This window comes from Colobus angolensis, unplaced genomic scaffold (genome assembly GCF_000951035.1).
Source record: "Colobus angolensis palliatus isolate OR3802 unplaced genomic scaffold, Cang.pa_1.0 Scaffold343, whole genome shotgun sequence".
In the NCBI taxonomy this organism is placed as follows: domain Eukaryota; kingdom Metazoa; phylum Chordata; class Mammalia; order Primates; family Cercopithecidae; genus Colobus; species Colobus angolensis.
The window spans coordinates 2,382,541-2,401,431 of record NW_012116744.1 but is presented as its reverse complement, the minus strand read 5'-3'; the positions used below and the strand labels follow the sequence as shown (position 1 = coordinate 2,401,431).

The 18,891-nt window shown below is 35.3% G+C and overlaps 1 protein-coding gene across 1 annotated transcript in view; it reads right to left on the bottom strand.

Annotated features, from left to right (window-relative positions):
* ITFG1 (integrin alpha FG-GAP repeat containing 1) overlaps positions 1 to 18,891 on the bottom strand; it is a 296,091-nt gene that overhangs the window by 166,655 nt on the left and 110,545 nt on the right. The gene's annotated exons all lie outside the window — the stretch shown is intronic.

The window sequence follows — 18,891 nt, the reverse complement described above, 5'->3', positions numbered from 1 at the left end:
GTATACATATGTAACAAACCTGTACGTTGTGCACATGTACCCTAGAACTTAAAGTATCATAAAAATAAATAAAAAATAGCAAAAAAAAAGAAAAAATAAAAGAAAATATTTGAGACAAATGAAAATAAAAATGTAACATATGCAGATTTACAGGATCCACAAAGACAGTACTTTGGCGAATTCACAGCTTTCGAAGAAAAAAGATCTCAAATCAAGAACACCTTGAGAAACCAGAAAAAGAACAAAGTCCAAACACCAAAGATGAGGAAAGAAAATAATACAACTAGAGAAAGATAAAGAAAATGGGATAGACAGACCATTAGAAAAGATTTAAAAAACAGATGAACTTTTATCTAGATTGACAAAAAGAGAGATGTATATAACTAAAGTAAAAAATGAAAGTGGGTACATTACTGTTGACTTTAGAGAAATAAAATGCATTATAAAATATTAACAATTCTGTGACAATAAATTAGATAACTCAGATGAAATGAACAAATTCCGAAAAATAAATTACCTAAACTGACTCAAGAAGAAATTAACATTCTCAGCAGACCTATAACAAGTAAAGAGATTGAACCATGAATCAAAAATTTCCCAACTAAGAAAAGTCCAACCAGATGGCTTCTCTTTTGAATACCACCAATCATTTAAAGAAGAATTAGCAGCAAACCTTCTCAAACTCTTCTAGGAAAAGAAGAGGAAGAAATACTTCCTAACTCATTTTATGAAGGCAGTATTACTCTGGTATCAAAGTGAGATAATGACATCAAAGGAAAATTACTGAGGAATAGATGCAAAGAAACCCTCAGCATATTAAAATGGTTATACACCACAACCAAGTGGGATTTATCTCAGAAATACAAGGGTGATTCAACATAAAATTGATCAATGTAACACATCACAGTAATGGAACGAAGGAAAAAGACCCACGTGATCATCTCAAGTGACACATAAAAGGCACATGACAAATTCAACACACTTTCAGAATATCTCTCAGAAAAATGGAAGTAGAGTGAAATTTTCTGAACATGAATTTATAAAGAACCCACAACTAATACACTCAATGATGAAAAACTAGAAACATTCCCCCCAAGTTCAGGAAGTTAAGGATGCTCACTTTAACTGCTGCTATTCAACGTGCTGGAAATTCTAGCCAGAGTAATTAGACAGGGAAAGAGATAAATCGTATAAAAATTGCAAAGAAAGAAATAAAACTATTTCTATTTAGAGATGACATGATGCTACATTTAGAAAATCCTAAAGAATCCAAAAGAAAGTTAACGGAATTAAAATCAATGTATTCAGTAAAGTTACACGTTCATCTTGTGATCAACACACAAGAAAAAATCAGTTGTATTTCTATAAATGACCAATGAACAATCCCCCCAAAATTTAGAAAGTAATTTCATTTACAATAATATCTACAAGAACAAAACACCTAGGTGTAAATTTAACCTAAGAGTTGAAATGCTTGTAAACTATACAACATTGCTGAAAATTCAAATTAAAGACTTAAATAAATGGAAAGACAATCTGTTTTCACAGGTTGGAACTAACTAAATATTGTTAATTTGTCAATACTACTCAAAGCTATCACTTTCAATCCAATCACACTCAAAATTTCAACAGCCTTTTTAGCAGAAATGGAAAAGAAGATTCTCAAATTCATGTGGAATTGCAAGGAGCCTTGAATAATGAAAACAATTTTGAAGTAGAAGAATACAGTTGGAAGACACACTTCTGAACTTTAAAACTTACTAAAAACTACAGTAATTAAAACAACATAGTATTGGCATAAGAACAGACATAGACCAATGGAATATAATTTACGGTCTAGAAATAAACACACACACATGTATGGCCACCTGACAAGGGTACCCAACCCACTCAGTGGAGAAAGAATAGTCTCCTCAACAGATGTGAGAACTGGATTTCCACACAAAAAAAGACCAAGCATCCTTTTGTACTCATACCATGTACAAAAACTACCTCAAAATAGATTCTAATAATCTCCATTTAAGTGCTAAAATCATAAAACCCTTGGTGAAAAGACAATTCACAGAATGAGAGAAAAGATTTTCCTATCACATCTGTTGACATAGATATGTTTAAATATCCACATAAAGGACTTAATATGCAGAATATATAAATAACTCAAAAATTCAACAATAAAAAGAAAAACCACCCAGTTAAAAAATAGGTGAAGAACTTGAATTAAAATTATCCCAAGAAGATATAAAAATGGCCAATAAGAACTTAAACAGAAGATCAACATCAGCCATTAGAGAAACAAATGAAAGCCACAATGAAAAATCACTTTACATCTACTAGGAAGGCTCTAATAATTTTTTTAAAAAGAAAAATAGGACATGTTAATGATGATGTGGAGAAACTGGAACCATTATGCATTGCTGGCAGGAATGTAAAATGGCTATAGAAATAGTTTTTAGTTCCTCAGAAAGGTAAACATATAATGATCTTATATCCCAGCAATTTCCCTCCTACTAAAAATAAGTGAAAGCAGGGATTCACATAGACTGCAGCATTATTCACAATAGGTAAAAGGTAAAAACAACTCATGAGTTCATCAACCCATAAACAGATAATTAAAACGGAAATGAAGTTCTGATACCAGGTAGAACATGGATGAACCACAAAAACATTATGCTAGGTGAAATTAGTCAAACACAAAAGGGCAAATATTGCAGGATTCCACTTATACGAAATATCTTAGAATAGGCAAATTCATTGAGACAGAAAGTAGATTAGAGGTTATCAGAATGAGGAATTATTGCTTAATGGTTATTGAGTTTCTACTTAGAGGGATAGAAAAAGTTCTGAAAATACATAGTGGTTAATGTTGCACAATGGTGTGAATGTAATTAATGCCACTGAATTAATACACTTAAAAATGGTTAAAATGGCAAATTTTATGTTGTACATTATTTTAACCAAATTTTTAAAAAAGTAGATTAGTAGTCATCTGGGACTGTGGTAGGAGTGGAGACTGACTATATGTGGGCAGGAGGGAACTTTCTGGGTTAATGGAAGTATTCCAAAACTGAGATTGTTGTTATGGTTATACAACTGTCTCATAGTTTATTAAAACTCACTGAACTCTCCACTTAAAATGGGAGACTTTTATGATATGCAAATTTTACAATAAAACTGTTAAAAACTTAAAATAATTTATTTATGCAGAATTTTTTCCAAAGGAATTATTCAGTAAACATTTATTAAGGGTTACTATGTGTCATCCACTATTCTATTTTTATTTTATTTAAGTTTTAATGTTTGTGGGTACATAGTAGGTGTACACATTAAGGGGTTACCTGAGATACTTGGTGCGGGCATTAACCATTAACCATTAACCATCCCCACCTCCCCCACACCCCTCATTACTCTTCTCAGCCTCTGATAACCATCCTTCAACTGTCTATGTGCATTTCAATTGTTTTCAGTTTTAGATCCCACATATAAGTGAGAACACGGGATGTTTGTCTTTCTGTGCCTGGCTTATTTCACTCAACATAATGACTTCCAGTGCCGTCCATGCTGTTGCAAATGACAGGATCTCATTCTTTTTTATGGCTGAATAGTATTCCATTGTGTATAAGTACCACATTTTCTTTATCCATTCATCTGATGATGGACACTTAGCCAGCCACTATTCTAAACACTGGAAATAGAAATATGAAAGTTTATGGTCTCTGTCTTCAAGGAACTCATAGGTAAGTGGAGAAAAAAAGAAGTAAACAAATAATTACTATAGTGTTTAGCAAGGGCTAAAACAGTAGGTAAGGCAGGACAAAAAAGGAACTAGCAAGTCATCTAACTCAGAGGTGTCCAATCTTTTGGTTTCCCTGGGCCACACTGGAAGAAGAACAGTCTTGGGCCACACATGAAATACACTAACACTAGTGATAGCTGATGAGCTAAAAAAGAAAAAAAATTGCAAAAAAACTCATAATGTCTTTTTTTTTTTGACAGTGTTTCACTCTGTCGCCCAGGCTGGAGTGCAGTGGCACCATCTCAGCTCACTGCAATCTCCGCCTCCTGGGTTCAAGCAATTCTCCTGCCTCAGCCTCCCGAGTAGCTGGATTACAGGTGTGCACCACCACACCGGGCTATTTTGTATTTTTAGTAGAGAAGGGGTTGGCCATGCTGGCCATGTTGGCCAGGCTGGTCTTGAACTCCTGACCTCAAGAGATCCCCCTACCTTGGCCTCCCAAAGTGCTGGGATTACAGGCATCAGCCACTGTGCCTGGCCAAAAAAACTCATGTTTTAATAAAGTTTATAAATTTGTGTTGGGCTGCAATTTAAAGCTGTCCTGGGCCACACACAGCCTGCAAGTTGCAGGTTGGACAAGGTTGTTGTAGGCAATTGTAACATCATGATGAGTATTTGTGTGTCTAAAGATACGCAAACATAGAAAAGGTACAGTAAAAAAATGGTACCATAATTTCATGGGACCACCATTGTATATGTGGTCCATGGTTGACCAAAACGGCACAATGCGGAATAAGACCATACATGCACCCAATATCGGAGCACCTAAATATATAGAGCAAATATTAATGGACACAAAGGGAGAAATAAATAGTAATACAATACTACTAGGAGACTTCGGTACCCCACTTTCAATATTAATAAGGAAATACCAGAATTGAATTTCACTTAGAACAAAACAGACCTAACAGATACATACAGAACTTTCCGTCCAACAGCAGCAGAATACACATACTTTGCTGGTACACATGGAACATTCTCCAACATGTGCACCAGTTGGTTTCGGTATCAGAGCAATTCTGATCTTACAGAATGGGTTTGGAAGAATTCCTCCTTCATCTGGTAGGCCGCAAAACCAGTCTTAATAAATTTAAAAAAACTGAAATTGTATCAGGTATTGTTTCCAACCACAACTGTATAAAAATACACATCGATATAGGGGAACTTGGAAAATCATATAAATACATGGGAATTAAACAAAATGCTCCTGAAGAACCAATGGTTAATGAAGTAGTTAAAACATTTCTAGAGACAAATGAAAATGGAAATACAACATACCAAAACCCATGGGTTACAGCAGAAGCAGTAGTCAGACGGATGTCTACTGCAATAAACACGTATATCAGAAAAGACAAAAGATCAATAAAGGGAAGAGTTGGTTTTTTGAAAAGATACGAAAATCTACAAACTGTTAGCTAGACTAAGAAAAAAAGAAAATACTTAAAATCAGAGAAGAAACAGGCATTCTAACTGATACTACTGAAATACAAAGGATCATAAGAGATTATTATGAACAACTATACGCCAACAAACTGGAAAATCTAGAAGACACTGATAAATTCCTGGATAAACACAACCTAACAAGATTGACTCATGAAGAAATATCATAGAAAATTTGAACAGGCCAATAATGTGTAATGAGATTGAATCAGTAATAAAAAGTATCCCATCAAAGGAAAGCCCAGGACTCGATGGCTTCACTGCTGAATTCTACCAATCCATGTAAAGAAGAACTAACACCAATTCTTTTCAGAGTATTTCAGAAAAGTGGAGAAGAGGGAATTCTTACAAACCTATTCTACAAGAACAAAATTACTCTGATACCAAAACCAGCCAAGGACACAACAACAACAACAAAACGACAGGCCAATGTCACTGATAAACATAGATCAAAAATTCCTCAACAAAACACTGGTAAACCAAATTTGGTAAGCCAAATTCAACAACACATTAAAGAATCACCACGATCAAGTGGGATTTATCCCAGAGGCATAAGAATGTTTCAATATACACAAATAAATAAATGAGACTGACAATATTAACAGAACGAAGGAAAAAAACCATATGGTCATTCAATAGATGAAGAAAAAGCATTTGACAGAATTCAGTATCCCTTTGTGATAAAACCTTTCAACAAAATAGGCATAGCAGGTATGTACAACACAATAAAAACCATATATGACGAACCTACAGCTAACATCATGATTGAAAAGGAAAAAGTTGAAAGAAAGCTTTTCCCGTAAGATGTGGAAGAAGACAAGGATGCCCAGTTTCACCACTTCTATTAAAAGAAAATACTGGAAATCTTAGCCAGAGCAACCGGGTGAAAGACAGATATTAAAAGACATTCAAATTGGAAAGGAGGCAGTCAAACCATTCTTGTTTGCAGATGACACGATCTTATACAACCCTAGACTCCACCAAAAAAAAAACCTTTTAGAATAAATGAATTCAGTAAAGGTGCAGGATACAAACCAATATGCAAAAATCAGTAGCATTTCTATACATAATAATAAACTATCTGAAAAAGAAATCAAGAAAAAAAATTCCCACTTACAATAGTTACAAATAAGATACTGAGAATAAACCTAAGGAGGTGAAAGGTCTTTATAACAAAACTATAAAATTGATGAAAGAAATTGAATTGGATACAAATAATGAAAAGATACCCTGTGTTCATGAACTGGAAGAATTCATAAATGTAACCGGAGGAATATGGTTAAAATGACCACACTACCCAAAGCAATCTACAGATTCACTGCAATCCCTATCAAAACACCAATGACATTCTTCACAATAGTAGAGAAAGAAATCCTAAACTTTGTGCGGAACAACAACAGACTTTGAATAGCCAAAGGAATCTTAAAATGACCACACTACCCAAAGCAATCTACAGATTCACTGCAATCCCTGTCAAAATACCAATGACATTCTTCACAATAGTAGGGAAAGAAATCCTAAAGTTTGTGCGGAACAACAACAGACTTTGAATAGCCAAAGGAATCTTAAGAAAAAAAGCTGGGGGCACCAGAATACCTGACTTTAAAACATCCTACAAAGCTATGGTAATCAATACAGCATGATACTGGCATAAAAACAGAAACACAGACCAATAGAATAGAATATAAATCCATGCATCTACAGCCAACTGATCTTTCACAAAGGTACCAATACACACTGGGGAAAGGACAGTTTCTTCAATAAATGGTGTTGGGAAAATTGGATTTCTACATGCAGAAGAATGAAAGTCAACCCCCATTTCTCATCATATTAAAAAAATCAATTCAAAATGGATTAAAGACTTAAAGGTAGGACTCAGAACTCTGAAACTACTAAAAAAATACACAGGGGAAATACTTCATGACACTGGTCTCACCAAGGATTTTTAAAAATAAGACCTCAAAAGCACAGGCAACAAAAGCAAAAGTAGGCAAATGAGATTACAGGATTATAGCAAACTAAAAAGCTTCTGCACAGCAAAGGAAACAAGTAAGAGTGATGAGACAACCTAAAAAATGGAAAAAGATATTTGCGATCTACACATCTGACAAAGTGTTAATATCAGAATTCATAAGGAACCCAAACAATTCAATAGCAAAAAAAATTCTGATTAAAAAATGGGCAAAAGACTTGAATGGACATTTCTCAAAAGACAACACAGAAATGGACAATAAGTACATGAAAAAATGCTCGACATCATGAATCATCAGAAAATGCAAATCAAAATCACAATGAGACATCACCTCACCCTAGCTAGCTAGCTATTATGAAAAACGATAACAAGTGTTGGTGAAGAACTGGAGAATAGGGAACTCTGACATATTGTTGGTGGGAATGTAAATTAGTTCAGCCATTATGTAAAACAGTATGGAGTTTCCTAAAAAAAAATTACAAATAGAACTATCATATGATTCAGCAATCCTGCTACTGGGTATATAGCTAAAGGAAATGAAATCAGTATTTCAAGAGATATCTACATCCCTATGTTTATTATAGCACTATTCACAACAGCCAAGAAGGAAACAACCAGAGTCCATCAAATGTATGAATGGATTAAAAAAAAAATGTGATACGTATATACATACAATGATTTATCGTTCGGACATGAAAAGGAATGTAGTCCTGTCATTTATGACAACATGGATGAACCTGGAGGTCATTATGTCAAGTGAAATAAGCCAGACACAGAAAATAAATACCATATGAATTCATTCATATGTGGAATCTAAAAAAGTAGATCTTATAGAAGTAGAGAGCATAGTGATTATCAGAGACTGGGGAGAGGATATGGATAGAGTCTGGTCAAAGGGCACAAAGCTACAGTTAAGATTGGCGGAATACTTTCTGGTGTTCTATTGCAAAGTAGGTGACTATAGCTAACTGTGATGTATTGTTTTATTTCATAATAGCTAAAAGAGATTATTTTGAAAGTTCTCACCAAAAAGAAATGAAGTTTGAGGTGACAGATTTGCTAATTACTCTGACTTGATCATTATACAATGTATACATGTATTGAAACGTCACATTGTATCCCACAAATATGTATAATTATTACATGTTAACTAAAAATTTACAAAAACCTACAAAAAATTTATATTCTGAAAGCCTGTTTTATTCCAACAGAAATCAATTTTAAAAGAATTTTACATCAAAATCACTACTGTTGGGTTTGTTTTTTTTCTGGAATCCATAAACACTATATATTCTAGAATTACAGATATTTATAATCATGTTTTTGAGATGGATGACTTGGGAGAGTGGTCAAAGGGTATAAAAGTTCTAAAAATAATACGTGAAAAACAGGGAGCAGATGGAGAAGATTCACTATCAAAATACATGGTTCTAAAAGCAAATAGCATATTCTAGTGGGTCACACTGTTGGTGACCATTACTGAACATGATAACATATTTTAAAATGTAAACTAATGCAGATGAAGAAGGAGTGGATAGTGTTTAAGGATGCAGCTTGTGAGACAGAGCCAAGGATCATGTCCCGGCTCTGCCACTTCCTCCCTAGCTATGTGCCCTTGGTCAAGTTTCTTGTTTCTTAACCTCTCTGAACTCCTATAACCACATTCTATAATGTGGCTGAATAATATATTGTTCACCTTAGAAAGGTTTGGAAAGATTACTTGAGATAAATGTAAAATATTTCCTATAAAATAATTTCTGCCAAAAATAACTATTTTTAAGCATTATGAAAAAGAAGCAAAGAGACATCTGCAATACACAAAACTTGTAAATCCTTTCAATGTCATTGATTAACAAAAACTTGAAAGCTTTCTCTTGATTAAATTCAACATACATTAGTTACAGAGGGTGATGTGATGACAGGCAGGGGCTAGTTAAATACAGAGAATGTCCACTTGTCTGTGTGTAACAAGGACTAAAAGGGAACTGTCTTGCTACTGGGGAACACAACAGGAAAACAGGATTGCTTTGTGAGAGAGGCGAAGGGAACAGATTGCTGTGAACAAGTAGTAAAGGGCACTTTCACCCATTCAGTCACTATCCATCCATCATCCACCACGCATTATCCACCATCCATTCAACCCATCAATCCATTATTCAGCTCTTTAATGGGTTAAGGTTAAGCACAGAAAAGCTGTGTACGTGCCTACATCCAAGAAGCACAATTGTGACTTTGCTTATCAATGAATGGGGCATTTACACAGAGTGATAATGTGGAGTTGCAGAGGGGAAAATACAGGGTTGAAATGGAAGTCAGACGTGTTTGAAAATAGGGCAGGATATTTTCTGCCTAGGGATGGCACTAGGCTCTTCATAATGAGCTTCTATGCCACTCTGACTCATGGCAGGGAATTCCTCTCAGGTGTAATGTGCTATAGAGAAATAAATCTCACCATCTTTTGGTCCTTCCTAGGTATATGTATCTGTAAGGTCTAACAATAGCCGAATTGTCTGCAATAATCACTTTCATAGTACTGCTGCAATAAAAAAACGAAGAGGTATGCATAGTTAACAGAACAGTTTCATGGGGTGCTCCATTTATCATAGATCAATTATACTAACTAGGGTAGGCTTAGAGTGACAAATATTCCAATTAATTTGTGGGTTATATTAGAAAGTATTAAACATACCATCTATGAAATTACAAAATATCAATATAATAATGTAAAATACAACATTATCCCATAGCATTTTTAAGTACGTTAAATTTAATATTGAAAAGGTTAAGTATACATTCATAATACCATGCATCATTAAAAAAATTAAATGCAGCCAGGTGCAGTGGCTCACGTCTGTAATCACAGCACTTTGGGAGGCAGAGGTGGGCGGATCATGAGATCAGGAGATCGACACCATCCTGGCTAACACGATGAAACCCCGTCTCTACTAAAAATACAAAAAAATTAGCCAGGCGTGGTGGCAGGCGCCTGTAGTCTCAGCTACTTGGGAGGCTGAGGCAGGAGAATGGCATGAACACGGGAGGTGGAGCTTTCAGTGAGCCGAGATCGTGCCATTGCACTCCAGCCTGGGCCACAGAGCAAGACTCCATCTCAAAAAAAAAAAAAAAAAAAAGAACCAGAAAAAAGTTAAATGCACAGCACAGTCTTGAGAATACAATATGTCAGAGGTATATTTAGGAAAAAAACACTCTTACCTAGAAAGGCAAGAATTTATTATATTCAAACCTGTACAAAATGGCTTCAGGGATATAGAGTCCTAGTTTTTCCTCATATTTGTATACCTTAAAAGAAACTAATATAGCCTAGTCTGCTTTAGATGTTGACTATGTATAAAGTCAAGACTATGAAGCAGCCATTTTATAATTTTTACATAAATTATAATTTCCAATCAAAATGCATTCAAAATATTTATCAGAATCACATCTGGCATCCATGTCTCACCAAGATAGATGCCTCAGATGTCTGCTACAAAGTAGAAACTCAGGAACTAATCACTTTTGCTGTGGTAACTATTGCACTGCAATCATCACAGACATGGAATGAAAAGAAAATACTAATGAACTGGGTTCATTATTTGTTTGAAAGAGTATTGCAAATATTAGAACAGTACTCTAAGAACACCTCACCACTTTGGGTGCTTTATGGCAATGAGTGCACATAAAATATTTGTTTTACCAAAAATTTCTAATAGTATTGTCTTTTTTTGATGGGATGGGGCAGAGCAGACTGAGGGAGACAAAGGTCCTACAGGTTAGAGGGAGAACCGCTTAAACTGGTTACAATGACTTCAAATACATGGAAACAGAAGTGGCACTATAAAAAAAAAAGGATATTAAGAAGCTGTACAAATACAGTTGTCTATTTAAATGCCAAATAATAGTAAATACTGTAGATAATGTATGTTGTTATCTACTGGTCAGAATTTATGAATTAGAAAATGTAAATAGGAAGACTAAGAATTAACAATGTATAAGGATCCAGGATGTCTCCTACTGAAATCAGCACCCACACATTTTAGATTCAGAACAATTTTTAATCACTTAACTTTAATCAAAATAAGTAAAAGTAATGATATGTTACTCTTTATCATACGAATGACTCTCAGAAGTTTTGGTTTAGGATTACAGTTGAAGGTCTTAAGACGTCCTAAACTTGAGCTCAATTCTTAAAAACCATTTATAATATTTTAAAATTTTCAATGTTGATACTGAATAGTTAATATCCAGTTGAATATTTTTCATTTAGTTAAATAATTCACTTAAAATTATTCATTAGTATTTATAAAGTGACTGGCACTGCTATAGGCTTGAGAGAGACAATGGTGGACAAGACACACCAATGGAGTTCTGGTGAGGGCACATGAGTGGAATGAACACCAAGTCAGCAACAGTCTGCAATGGAGAAAAACAAAGTAGGAAAGTGTGGCAGAAGTGCTGGGGGTATAGGGTTTACAGTTTCACATAGCCTGGTCAGGGAAGGCCTCCAGGAGAGGGTGATGTGGCAAAATCAGAAGGTGGTATGGGGTTGAGTCATGAGGAATATCATGCAGACGGATAAGCAAGGACAAAGGCCTCAGGAGGGACAATTTGCAGAACACCAAGAAGGCAGTGTGACTGGAGCACAGGTGCATTTATAATGTTAGAAAGAAAGGCAGGATGCTTTGGACACGCACTCCTTCATTTATCCATTATTTGTCTTCTAAATGGCAGTTAAACAAGGACATGCTAATATCCAACTCTGTGTCTCTCCAGAGCTTGTATCTCCCATATGTATTTCATTTTGTCTTCTAATAGAAATCTCAAACTTAACAGGTCCCAAACAGAACTATCAATTAACAGAACTCCAGAGTTCCTCTTCCTACTCCTTTCCTACCTCATCAAATGGCGCTGAGTTGTTCAAACCAAAAATCTAGAAATCATTCTTCTTTTTCTCTTCCCTCCAACATCTAATCCATCAGCATTTCCTGTTAACTTTGTTTCCAGTATGTCCTAAATAAGACTACTTCTATCCATTTCCTGGTGGTTTCCCTGGTCCAAGTCACCATGGCTTTTCCCTCTTAACTAGTCTCCTTGAAGTTTCCAATTACATGTAGAATAAAATCCAAACTCCTTGTTACCTTTGTCCACAAAGCACTACAAGACCTGGCCAAGTACCAGCCTTTTTATTTTTATTTTTTATTTTTTTGAGACGGAGTCTCACTTTGTCACCCAGGCTGGAGTGCAGTGGCGCGATCTCGGCTCACTGCAAGCTCAGCCTCCCAGGTTCACACCATTCTCCTGCCTCAGCCTCCCTGGCAGCTGGGACTACAGGCGTGTGCCACCACGCCTGGCTAATTTTTTGTATTTTTAGTAGAGACGGGATTTCACTGTGGTCTCGATCTTCTGACCTCGTGATCCGCCTGCCTCGGCCTCCCAAGTGCTAGGATTACAGGCGTGAGCCACTATGCCCGGCTTTGCCAGCCCTCTTTTTGTTCCTTGAACATCAAGCTTATTTTTGCCTTAGAATCTTCACTTATGTGTTCCCTATGCATGGAGCATTTTCCCCAAAAACCTTCTACAACTTCATTCAAGTCTCAGATCAGATGTAACCTCTAAGGAGCTACCTAAAATAGCCCTTCTCATTTCCTATGACAGCCCTTTGTTTACTTCCCTCGGAGCTCTTACCACTTTCTTGCAATTCCTTATTAATTTAATTGTTTTTGTCTTTCTTCCCTCAATAGAATTTAAACTTCACCAGAACAGGGTTTTTGTATGCCTGAGGCTTGGCTATATGCCAAGCACTGAATACACAGCCAGTCCAAAGAGTAAGAACTCTAAAACTATTTTTTGAATTCATTAACCAATGCCTTGTACACAATAGAAATATTTCATTATAAAACAGAAAGGAAACTAAATGGAAGAAAAACGAATTGCTCCACAATTTTAAAGAATAAACAGACTGAACTATTTGATAGAATCCTGTGTATGTACCATACAATTCAAAGAAAATGAAAGTATTATAATGCAGCACTTATGTCTAATTTGCCCATATTACACATATTAAAGTACTCTATATTTGTATTTATGTGATAATTTCTGACTGGCAAGGACAGTGATATGGAATAGTAGTACATTTAAGAAAGAATATCTGCAATTTCAAACACTTTTCTGCTTTATTGATTTTTGACTAGTGTTCAATGTCCCTTTTTAATGAAAAAGGGGCTACTTAACAAAAGAGCAGCCAATTTTCAACTATAAGAAACAAACAAACACACACACAAAGTGTGCCATTAATGTAAGACTGTGGACCAAAAGCCAATCTTAAATGACTTACATAATAAGATCAAGTACAGAAAGCACAGCACCCAGAATTTTCTGCTTTCTAGCTTCTTTTGTAATATAATCGTCACCTGTCTATTTGAAGGCATTTGACTTTTAAAATTCTTTTGTGAGAGAGAATATGAACATTCAATTACCAATTAGCATTCAGACTAAACATAAAATTTACATTTCCATACACGGCTCATATGATTTACTTTCCAGATCAAACATGAACAAGAAACAATTTTAATTTGTCAGATGGTTACTGAATACACCTAGCCATAAAACAGAGGGAGCCTAATTGCTATAAATGCTTTGAAATCAGCTCTACGATGGTTAATTTAGAATTAACATCCGAATCTTTACCAAATATTATAAGACTTCACAAAACAACTTTAATGTGGGGTGTCCCTGCCTTTCTCCTTTACTAAATGTCACTGATTACTGTGCTAGGTACTGGGTGTACTCAACTGAATCATATTTGGGGTTAACCATCAATGAGACTATCTTTAAGTTGTTCAAGATTTTCCAGTATGTTTATAACTTTCACGAATAACAGTTTTCCAATTTCATTAGCTCCTTTATTTTTTATAGGATTATCTAGATCTGACTGACAATTCCAAGTCCCAATTCATCATGCTCAGTATTCTCCCTTTACTTGAAGAAGTGTGATCTCCTTCTGAAGATGTGATACACAGCAGTTAGCATGAGATCTGTATAATTTATAAATAAATTTATATGACATTTACAATAATCCAATCTATAAAAAATGATGACATTCTGTATAAGGTTTCTGTTTTTCCTTCAGTTTTATAGCTTTTATTGATTTCCACTACATCTAGTATTACATACAAAATTGATACCCATTTTCTCTAAGTCTAATTTCTATTGACTTTTTGTCCTATATAATTTAATAAGAAATAACACCCTATTTACAGGAATTCTAGATTTTGATATTCAGAGCCTACATAGAAAGAGACTCAAGATTAACATACAGTTTAAAAGGATTATATAGTAGGGCAAGACAGAAAACATGTCTTCTAGAAGATACACCTTCCTTGATGATTTCTTAGCTATGAGAGACATTTATGGGTTGCAGAAGTTCTAAATATGAGACTAGAGCCCAGAACTTCATCTGACACTTACCAGTAGCAGCAAGTATTTATTGGGTAATTTCTATGACTCAGGGACTGCTGTAAGAATTCTGCAAATGATAACTTTTGGGCCACTAAGACACTGCTAAAATGAAAATCGAAAGGTCTTTTTTTGGTCTTCTTTCGCATTATATTTTAATACACGCTGATGGTTTCTGACCACCTTTTAGCACCCATTTTTCTCCCTCCTTAGCCCTCTGTCCACCTCCATTTTACACCTTCTTCTTTGGAAGGCTCATCTCAGTCTTGACCTCTTCCCTCTTAAAGGGCTCTCACAACTGCCTTGGCTTTTTCCCCCAGCTTAGGTCTGCATTTAAATGTGATGGTTTTGTTGTCTTTACAGCATGATTAATGTGATAAATTTAAAGTGTCTCAGTACCTAATTCAGCTCTCTCTCCTGATTTACCTATCTTTGTGAATGGTATTGCCCTTCTTTGGGTTATTCAGAGTCAGTTTTTTACTTTTTACTCTCTCTAGTGTCAAACCAATCAGAAATTTACTGATTCCCTCCATATACTGAGGTAGTTCAGCTCCAGCTCGCACCATCTCATGCCCTGACCTGTCTCCTGAGTGGTTTCCACCTTTAGAAAATACTGTATTTTAAGATTGTTTAAATCTGCTTCTCTTTTAACATCAAAATCTCAGGCACCTCAGAGGTTCTAATAATCTTCCTCTGAACTCCTACTGCATGCTCAAGAAGCATTACATTATGCATATCCCACCAGACCAGAAGATTTTGTTCAACTTTACTTTCTGAAGTTAATAAAAAAGGTATTAACAGATGTTCAAAATTGTTCCACTATTTCCCATCACTTCTACAGAATAAAATCAACATTTGTTCATCTGTTATTCATTTAGTAATCCAGTGGGTTCCCAGGCCATTTATTATGCTTCTATATTTTTATAGAAACTGTTGATTCAACCCAAAGTGATTTATTCACTAGTCACTAACCAAACCATTTTTATATCTCCACATATTTTTAGCCAAACCTTAGATTTGTTTCAAAGTCCAGTACAAAATCTCACCACTTCCATGAGACTTTTGTACCCTTTCTCAGCTTAGGATGATCTATGTTGCTGCAAGACTTAGCACTTTTTCCATGGCATTAATTTCATAATCAATGAAATGCAGTTTGGTTTCTCTTATATCGTGGCAGCTTGTTGCTTTACTCTTGTATTTTTTTTTAACATATTCATATTCTGTCTTCCCCATCAGACCCTCCCTCCTTCCCTCCTTCCCTCCCTCCCTTCCTTCCCTCCCTCCCTTCCTTCCTTCCTAGGTTGGAGTGCAGTGGCACAATCACTGTTCACTGCAACCTCTGCCTCCCAGGCTCAAGTGATCCTCTCACATCAGAGATGTGGAGAGGATGTAGCTAGGACCACAGGCTTGTGCCATCATGCCCAGCTAATTTTTTTGTATTTTTGGTAGAGACAGGGTTTCATCACATTGCCCAGGCTGGTCTCAAACTCCTGAGCTCAAGTGATCCTCCCGCCTCAGCCTCCCAAAGTGTTGGGATTACAGATGTGAGCCACTGCACCAGGCCTAATAAAATTCCTAAAGGCAAGGACTTTACCTTTAAAATCAGTTTTCTTACATAGTATTCAGCACAATATTTAAAGCATAATAGAAATTCAATGTTTTTCTGAGGTCTAACTTTTGCATTTTATTTGGTGTTAAAGACCCTGTGAAACTACATAACCTCTTCTTTCATTCTTTAAAAAAATTTTTAGAGATGAGGTCTCACTTGTGTTGCCCATGCTAGAGTGCAGTGGCTCGACCACAGCTCACTGCAGCCTTGACCTCCTGTGCTCAAGCAATTCTCCTGCCTCAGTCCGAGAAGCTGAGACTACAGGTACAAACCACCACACCAAGCCATACATGACCTTTTCTAAATGAGTCGCTCATGCCACTCAAAAAATAGTATCAATTTTACATGAACTCAAAAGTTTTAAGCTAAAAATTCTAACATTTTTTTTACTCAGCAGTTAAGTATATACTTTAGTTTCTTTCTTGCCATTGTTGACTACTACTTCTCTATAATTTACTTTTTAACTATTAAATTAACATATTATTCTAGTCACATGACAAAATTTGGAAAATAGGGAATAAGATAACCTATTATGCTACTTTAACAAAACCATTATTACCCTTTGGCTATGTTTCTTTCTAGCCTTCTCTTTTTTTTTAGACAAGTGAGCTGGGAGCCTTTAAACACTTCTCTTTGGTACAGACTTCTTGTCACATACACCATTTATTTAAGCATGTGCACTCTTTATCAACTGAATGGTAAATTTCTGGAATCATGCTGACTTCCTGGCTGTCAGTCACTTCCCTTGTTTTGGTTCAATGGAAGTAGGTGGAAAGGAAGACAGAGGGCTGGATGCAATTCACAAATGCATTCAAATGTACACTTTTCACAGGAAGAATGTGTATTTTCGATATGTTAATATTCATATTTTTGGACCCAGCAGTCTTTTTTGCCAATATTCAACTAAAATGCCAATGTGTGATATTTATTAAAAGTGTACTAATAAATTTTAAAAAGTTTACTGATAAACTACCGAAAACTATTAGAAACAGGGAGCAATAATTATGTTTCTTAATCTGTCTTATAATCTGCACATCTTAAAAACACTAACGTGTAAATGTTTATGTTTAGCAAAACTGTAAAAAATCCTCAAAGTAAAGCTACTAATAATTTTGTTAAAAGTAAGGCATGTTATGATATAAAACACACGATTACAAAAGATATAACTTTAATTTGGAGTTTTTTTAACCAGGAGTTAAGGGGATCAGAGACATCTCTGCACTCCCTGAGAATTATATAGTACATATATACTTTTTTCCTAAAGAGAGACTTGGAGAGAGCTGTTATTAATCTAGCTAATCAAATTAGTCAGCAAATTCCAAAAAATAATGTCATGTGCTCTATCACTTGACTGTCGGCATTAAAAACTGTAAAGGCAATAGAAATTTACTCAAAATTAACATAATATTCAATATAAAGATTCAGGTTAAAATTTCCACGATATGACATTATCAAAACTCCTGATGTAGCCAGGTCAGGACACATCCATATGACACTGAACAGTGAGTTGATTTAGTCAGCTGCATAAAGAGCAGCAGAGGCAACAAGAACAAAAAACAGGTAAGTCCAACGAATAGACTCAAACTACAATTTGAGATGAGGTTCCACTAGGTTGCCCAGGATAGTCTTGAACTCCTCAGCTCAAACAGTCCTACCAAGTAGCTCAGGCTACAGGTGAGAACCACTGTATCCAGCTCAAACTCTAACTTCCTGTGCTCTTGCTATAAGCCTGTCACTGTGCTATATTTACATTGTGCTGTTCATAATAGCCTTTAGAGGTGGATATTATTGTCATTTCCACTTTATATATGAGGAAACTGAGGTATCTGAACATGGTGATGTCTCATCTACATGTTGAGGAAAGCCTACGGTGTTTACTGGCATAATGAAGGATCGGCGGGACGGGAACAAGCACTGAACAGCTTTTAGGTGGTGGTCACCCAGACCACTTTCCCATCTAATATAATTACTCTGACAAATGATAAAAAGAGCCACACGTGCTTTGGAAGTTCCTGACCAATGTGAACTTAATTGTGCAGAATCTTATGGAAAACAGAAATTCACATGTCCTCTTTTGGGTAATTCATAATAGATATTACTCTACTTTAAAATTAAGTTGTAAATAAAAATGGCTTTTAGTACTGGTTTTAAGAGGTCAGATTAACTCCTTCACTTCTATTTGTTCCATATGTTGGATATACATGAAGAATTTATGGTAATTAATACCTGGTATTCTTTAGAAAAAGTCTCAGTAGATTTTCTTGTTTTGCATATTACTTCTGCAAACAGTATTAAACTATTTTTTAAATACATTATAAATTTCTCCTTATTTCATTAAGGAATTGACATGTCATGTACAATACTATTATCGAATAGGGATCTTTTGAAGCTATAATAGTTATTTCCTGCTACGGGGAATTAACATAAATAGATCAAAAAGAGGGAGAGAATTGGAAAGACAAAAGCCTTTCTTTTTTTTTTTTTTTTTTCAAATCTCTTACCAAAGTCTGCAAATGCTGACTGTCCAACCATAGGGATCTTTTGAAGCTATAATAGTTATTTCCTGCTACGGGGAATTAACATAAATAGATCAAAAAGAGGGAGAGAATTGGAAAGACAAAAGCC